Source organism: Hylobates moloch, unplaced genomic scaffold (assembly GCF_009828535.3).
Source record: "Hylobates moloch isolate HMO894 unplaced genomic scaffold, HMol_V3 SCAFFOLD_6, whole genome shotgun sequence".
NCBI classification, from domain to species: Eukaryota; Metazoa; Chordata; class Mammalia; order Primates; family Hylobatidae; genus Hylobates; species Hylobates moloch.
In genome coordinates this window covers 26,347,995-26,355,898 of record NW_026652281.1, presented here as the reverse complement: position 1 = coordinate 26,355,898, position 7,904 = coordinate 26,347,995, and the positions used below count along the sequence as shown (strand labels likewise).

The 7,904-nt window shown below is 39.3% G+C and overlaps 1 protein-coding gene across 2 annotated transcripts in view; it reads left to right on the top strand.

Annotated features, from left to right (window-relative positions):
• The first annotated feature begins 6,698 nt into the window (after positions 1 to 6,698).
• SNCAIP (synuclein alpha interacting protein) overlaps positions 6,699 to 7,904 on the top strand; it is a 201,732-nt gene continuing 200,526 nt past the window's right edge. The window contains exon 1 of one of the 2 annotated variants that reach the window (XM_058440565.1): positions 6,699 to 6,714. The gene's annotated coding sequence lies outside the window, so the exon portion shown is untranslated. The remainder of the gene's footprint in view (positions 6,715 to 7,904) is intronic. The other variant, XM_058440569.1, reaches the window with a different exon arrangement.

Here is a 7,904-nt window from a genome sequence, read left to right as displayed (position 1 = left end):
ATCTGCTCCCTTATCATGCCCCTGTCACAGGGTTCATGACCTTCAGTTCATACATTTCCTTTGGCTCCCAGCCACAGTATGACCAAGGTCTGTGGAAATGCCCCTCTGGTGGCAACCACCAAAATGGCCTCAGGGCAGAGTCTCTTCCCTCAGTCTAGAACAGACAGTTCTGCAGCTTGTATGCCCTCTATTGCTGGAGTGCTGCTTCACTGTGTAGGGAGGGAGAGTGGGGCCCTGCCCTTCATGCAAGCCCAGGCAGGGTGGGATCTTTCAACAGGGGGTGTAGCCACCATGAAAATCACTGGAAAGTTCATATCCAAGTGCTCTTAAGCTGGCCCTGAGAAGGGAAAGCCTCTATGTATCTGCAACAGTGGATGGAAAAGCAGGAGGTGACCCCTATTCCATATTTATTCCCAACCACCTTCAGCAATCAGCATCACACCTGAATTTCCTTTGTCTCAAGGGGAGACTTTGGTGGACTGCACTACCCCCTCTTCTAGGGGTAGCCAGTGCTGTGGGCTAGATGTTTGGGAATCCCGTAGCTCCCTAGGGAGCAACTGGTACCCTGTGGTGGCTAATGTCAGAGCAGGTTGTGGGATATATTTGCAGGGCAGTTGGTAATGTGGCAACACAAGGGCTAAGGTTCCCCCAGCAGAGGAGTGGCCCACAGAGGTGCACAGTGAGTATGGCACCTGCTGTCTCTGTTCCAGCCTGAGCAGTACGTGAGTGCACCAGCATTAGCTGGCCACGTGGTGCTCTGCCCCTGAGAAGCTCCCAAATTGCCACCAACAGCTGGCCTGGAGTTGCAAGCACAGAGGGACTCCCTGAAAACTTAGCAATAAGCAGTGTGTCCCAAGAGTAAGGGGAGCAGAGAGGTACCTCCACCTACAATTTCTGCATGATTCTGAGTTCCTCAAGGGTTAATCTCTGCCAACTCTTGCTGCTTTACTTTTCTGCATCCCAGCTTCTTCCCATAGGCTCTCCAATAGGTCCTGGCTGCCTTGCCTCAACTTTCCATTCAGATTAGTTATCATTCACCTGAAACTTTGATCTTTCTAAGGACAGCTGCCATCTGACATCCCTGGTCAACAATGTTAAGCAAAATAATATATTAATCTGAAATACATTATAACTACATTGACATTATTTGAAACATTGAGCTCTCATTGTAAAGACATAAACTTTTTCTCAAAGTAATATATTCTATACTTCCATAAAAATAATTTATAAAAGAAAAAAGAAATATGAGGTGCTTCCCAGAGTGTGTGCATGTGTAGGGAGACATAGCTAGGAAGAGAGATCCCTAAGGTACAGCTTGAGAGTGCTAAATGAGAGAAGGGAAAGATGGGAGAGATGACAAAGAAAGGGGAATATTCAATTCAATCTTGGGCTCCTTCACCACATCACCTAGCTTTATCCCAGCCATTAGGTGGTAGGATCTGGACAAAAAATATCAGGAAAAAAAATGACCAGAAGAGAAGAAAGGATCTGAACCTGTGTCATGCCAAGCCTCGGGTTTCAGTCCATGTTGAAGTCTAAAGGGAGTGGGTAGACAGGTGGCAGATAGCTGACATAACACTTGGGGGGCCATAAACAGGTGAAAGATGGTTTTATTCAGCAGCTCTCTTACACTGTCTGCCTTTGTCTCAGCTGCCTGCTCTGGCTCTGCAGCTCCTGCTGCTTCCACTCCTGCAGCTACATTCCCTGGCCTGCAAGGCCGGCTTTCCCTTACAGGGTCAGCAGCTTCACATTCTCTCTCTCAGCACAAGCCAAGTCGTGCCATATGTACAGCATCAGCAGGGCAGTTATACCTCTTACAAACAATAGTAGCTCAAAGTTGGGTGACGAACCTTCCCATGTTATGGCTACATAGCAGTGATTATATAACAAGCGGAGTTATGCTCCTGCACTCCGAACTGGCTGAGTCACTCTGGCCCTGATATCTGCCTCGGCCTATTCTTGGCCACAGCACATCCATGTACCTTACATTCTACCCCCTAGGCCAAGGGAGACATAGGCCTTGGATACATAGGTTATACACATAAGCTTTGGGTACATAGGCTCAATATACACACACAGGCTTTATACATAAGTTTTGGGCACATAGGTATGATATAAAGGTTCAGCACACAGAGCTTACAAGCTGGTTGTGAAATATCTAGTTATGTGTGTGGGTAGACATCACATGTTTGTAGACCTGTTTATGAGTTCACATGAGTAAACAAACACACATGAGGGAATTGAGTGGATGGGACAAACATAAGCAAGGGATTCTGAAGGGAGAGACAGAGAGAAGAAGATCCATCAATAAATATAATGTGAAAATTACATATGCAAGTTTGTGTGACATCATCTGAAAAATATTCGCTGTTACTTAGAAAATTCTCACTTTTCAAAAAAAGACTATATTCACGAAACTTAAGAATCGATAGTTCAAAAGAAAAAATAGAGACTCCTGAATGCCTTCCTGTATACCTTAATTGATGTTATGAAAGAATGAATTAGAATCGTATTCAGGAACCATGCCAGTACAAAAAAGAAAAAGAATAAAAAGCCATGCTATACTGAGCTTCAGTAACATTTTGGCATTATTTAGAAAGTACCTCATATGTTACTCCTCTGAATAAGTAGGCTTTACATACAAATCTTGAGTGTAGGTGTGTTCGCACTTTTAGGCTAAAGACTTTATAGGCTAAAGAGGGTGAAGATTATAAACTTTTGAGCATCACAGTACTACAAATAAATACTTGCACACTCATACACACTAACTCTGGCTACAGGGTAATTTAAATGCCACAGGGTAATTTAATTCATTATTCTCTCCTACTTTTACTTCAGGTGTTCAGTTGTGGACAAAAAGGCTCAGAACAGTCCAATTAGTTTTGTACATGGAAATGGTCTGAAACAAGAAAATAAAAAATCCAAGGACAGTTCAAGTTAGATTTCTAAAATCATCACAATGCTAAGCTATAAAATTTACTTTTCCAGGTATAAACCAGATGCTACAAGATTATTTTAAAGTATTTTCTTTTCTGCCAAGGACTTTTCTTTCAATATATTCTCAAGATGACATACCAATCATTCACACTTGTGTTGAACACATTCCAAATATCCTAAGTGGGAGTACATACCTTCTAACAAAAATCAAACAAAGGCTTTTGAGGGTTTATGTTAACTGGTGTTTTATTTTTTTTATTTTATTTTATTTATTTATTTATTTATTTATTTATTTATTTATTTTGAGACGGAGTCTCGCTCTGTCACCCAGCCTGGAGTGCAATGGCGCAATCTCAGCTCACTGCAAGCTCTGCCTCCCGGGTTCACGCCATTCTCCTGCCTCAGCCTCCCTAGTAGTTGGGACTACAGGCGCCCGCCACTGCGCCCGCCACCACGCCCGGCTAATTTTTTTTTTTTTATATTTTTAGTAGAGACGGGGTTTCACCATGTTAGCCAGGATGGTCTCCATCTCCTGACCTCGTGATCCGCCCGCCTCGGCCTCCTAAAGTGCTGGGATTACAGGCGTGAGCCACTACACCCGGCTTAACTGGTGTTTTATTGAGAGACATTGCTTTTCCAGCATTTCAGGAGAATTCCCTGAAAACAAATTAAAATATACTAGGAATATTATTATCAAGAAGTAATCAGTGATATTAACTTAAAGAAAATTTAATAAGATCTATTTTTATTTATAGAATACTTAATCCTTATTAGATGAGACAATAGCTCATTGCAATAAAAGACTTTCTGTTGGAGAAAACAGGTATGAAATATCTGGGGAAAGAAATTTGATACTATCATAAAATATATGAATGACAAACCCCATTTTTTAGTAAACTTACATGTAGCCCAAATGTAACAGAGATTAATATATACAGGACGTAAATTTTATCGTCAGGTTGAAGAGAAGTAAATTCAATTTTATTGCACCGTAGATAAACCTAAGAAAATATTTGGACTTCTTTCCCAAAATGTGTCACTCGTTCTGCATTCTAAAAACAAACAACAGAAAAATATGGTTTACATATATATTTAGCAAACACAAAGCTGATTGATCATCATTATACAATGCACATGTATTTAAATCATTATGTTGTTTCATTCAAATATTTTAAATTTTAAAAAATTTAATTAAAAAAATTCAAATTAGAATCCATAAAGCTGTGAGTAAGGCTTTGATAGATGTCTTTGTGTTCCATCACAGGCAATCCTGTAAACCCCAAATGAGGGCAAAGCTTGACATGCACATCCAACAGTGACCAAAAATCCATCATGGAAAAACAATTATATAGTGTCTGAGGCATTTTTCTAGGTTAATTGGGATGTGACAATACTATAGCAGAATCCTCCCTCTGACTATACTCACTAGTTTCCAATGACTACAGCAAAAAAAAATTTCACCTTGTGACCTAGGAAAACAGTGTATCTCAGGAGAATAACCCTGGCTGTCTGCTAAGTTCATCCATATCAGTGAGGCATTTGCTGATAAATGCTGGGGAAAAGCTTCTGTAGGCTGTCTAATGTGCAATGATCATAACCTCATTTGGAAAAATCTCCAGAACCACACCCATGGGGATCCTCCCAAGATAAAAACGCCCCACCTCAGCCCTCTCTCTTTTACTATTTCCCCTTCTCTGCCTCCTCTTCATCTAGGGCTCTTCCTCAGACCTCTGTTTCCTTCCTCTCACTTCCTTTTAATTTTTTTCTATCTCTTGTTCTCCTCCCCATGTTTTCTTCCTCTTTTTCTCTATTTCTTCCTCCACCTTCTCCATTTCCTCATCCCCTGACACTTCTTTTGTCATAGATTTCCTTCTCTCTATTCCTCTTGTTCCTCTCATCTGCTTGGAGTAGTCTTTTGGGATTCTTTGGGGTGGATACTTTGGGGATGGATGTGTCTCCAAGCATATTCTCTGCAGAGCCTATTTCAGCAGCTCTTTACAGGGGTCACATCCTTTGCCCCACCACAGGCTTCACATTTGGTTCATGCTGACTCTTTGTAGCCCAAACACATCATTCCCTTTGAGGAGGTAGAGTGGTTAGAGAGATAAACATGTGATTAGAAATCAAAATTCTATTTATTTATTGCCATCAGAAACACATTTAGGCCAGATTTTCAAAAGCCCTCCCTTTTCAGAGCCTCCCATTTTTAAGGTTCCTGCTTAATTTATGCTTAAAACCAATTAATTGTTTCCTGCAAAAAGGTAAAAAGCCAGTCTGCTCTCATAAAATTGAATGATGTTTCTTTGAAAATCTTGCCAGAAGTGTTGGTGGAATTGTTCTATTCATCAAGACTCAAAAGATCAAGAGAATGAAAATCTTTAGGAGAAAACAACAACAACAAAAATGTCAATGCTGTGTCTACTATCTCTAACGGTTTAGATAGAGGATGTTAGAGCCAGCAACTGATAGCATTGATGAATTACCGGGGATTATATATCAGAAATGAAATGGTTAAATTATGCTTAAGGTATGCAAATGCATCATCCCTCACTACTGTTTAATTATATTAGTAAATAGTCCACAGTCAGACTCCAAGAGAAAAAGCCCTTTGGAGCTGTGTTGGTGGGTGCTTTGTTCATGAAGTGAAGGCAAACATGGCCCTACGAATTCACAACCCTGGAATGCAAATGTTTTTCCCCCTAGTAACATTAACAAATGTCTGATAAAGAAAACTGAGTTGCTGGATTATCGACCCACAGTTCCCCTCTTTAAAAATTCTGTTTGTTTCTTACACTGTGAATTATTTTATGATAAAAGTAGGGGTTAAAAATAGTGCTTGTCTGTGTTGTTCTTGACAGAATTTCAAATGCAACCAAATTGTCTCATCCTACTTGAATCAGACAAAAAATTATTGCTTTCATATGCTCTTACTGAATCCTATCAGCTGTTTCCTGATTCACAATTTAGTATGTGATCATGACATTCTTATCTGTGATTAACCCCAATTAAAGTTTACCTTGTCCTCTTTTTTAGATTTTCTTATTGGACGAAAGAGACATCCTTAGCGTTCAGTGGGAACTATGTTAATGAAAATGACCCTAGCCAGCCATCCTGGCACTAAATATGTGTGGTTTGCTAATTACAAAAGGAAAAAGACCCTCTATTATGTCAGGTTAAAATCTTTATCCCTTAATGAGAAGCAAGCTCAGAGTTTCTTTGTCTGAATGGTGTCTTCAAATCAACTGTTCTGTGTTAGAGTCCAGGGAAACTGATTTCGTACCTGAAAAATTCAACATAAACTTATGTATTATATATAAATAGAAATTTATATTTTGAAAAATATAAGAAATATTTTAAATAGGTATAGGCATGATCTGAGAGTGAAAGCAATGCCAGTTCATTGTTTAAAATGTGTTATCCAGTTTCAAGTAAAAAAAATACGTATATATACATGATCTTGAGACATTTACATTTGTCCAAAGGATCATAAAAGGTTTACATTGGAAAGAACTTTAGAGGCCATCCAATGGTTCTCAAATTCAGTTTGCCTAGAAGCACCTGCAGGGCTTGTTAAATAACAGATCATGGGCTCACCCATATTGTTTCTGAGTCCATAGAACCTTTTCATTTCCAATATGTCCCAGGTGATGCTGATGTTGCTATTCTACAGGCCACACTGTGAAGACCTTTGACCTAGTTCAACCCTCTTGTTTTACAGACTAGAAACCTACAGTTTCAATACATTGTCCAATGCTAAACAACTTTTGAGTCAGTGAGGTAAGAAAAGAATCTGGTTATTCTTGCACTCTGCTTAATTGTTGGTTTTCCACACCAGTGCTTCTCAAACTCGGATGTGCATACAAATAACCTGGGGAACTTTTCAAAACGCAGCCTGTGATTCAGTAGGTCTGGGAGGGGAACCTGGGCTTCTACATTCACAACAGGCTCCCAGGTCCTGTCCTAACAGCTGGGCCACAGACACACTTCAAGTAGCAATGTCCTGCACTGTGGTATGCAATAGTGTTGTCCTTTTTATTTTAATTATTTACACTAAAAATGTAGGACAGATGTTCTTTTTTTAATAGACCTTTTTAAAGAGCAGTTTTAGGTTCACAGCAAAACTGAGCAGAAGGCACAGAGATTTTCCATACACCTTCTCCTCCCCCACCCACACTTCCACAGCCACTCCCACTATCAACATCCAGAGTAATGGTGGTACATTTGCTACAATGGATGAACCAACATTGACATATGATTATCATCCAAAGTCCATAGTTTAGATTAGGGTTCATTCTTGGTGTTGTATCTTCTGAGTTTTGATAAATGTGTAAGGACATGTATCCACCATTATAGTATAATGCAGAATACTTTCACTGTTCTAGAAATCCTCCGTGCTCTGCCTCTTTATCATTTCTTCACACCTAACCTGGCAACCACTTGTCTTTTTATTATCTCTACAGTTTTGCCTTATCCAGAATGCATATAGTTGGAACCAGAGTACGTAGCCTTTTCAGATTCACTTCTTTCACTTAATAATATGCATTTAATATCCTCCATGTGTTTTCATGGCTTGATAGCTTATTTTGTTTTAGTGCTAAATAATATTTCATTGTTTGTATATACCACAGTTTATCCATTCACCTAACTGAAAATATTTTGGTTGTTTCCAATTTTGAACAATTATGAATAAAGCTGCTATAAACATCTGTGAATGGGTTTTTCATCAACATAAATTTTCAATTCATCTGAGTAAATACCAAGGACCACAATTGTATGGTAAGAATATATTTCTTTTTGTTTAAAAAAAAAACAAAAAACTACCAAACTGCCTTACAAAATGGCTGTACTATTTTGCATTCCTACAAGTAATGAATGAGAGTACCTGTTGCTCTACATAATCACAGCATTTAGTGTTGTCAGTGGTGTTCTGGATTTTGGCAATTCTTGTAGATGTAAGTGGTATCTCA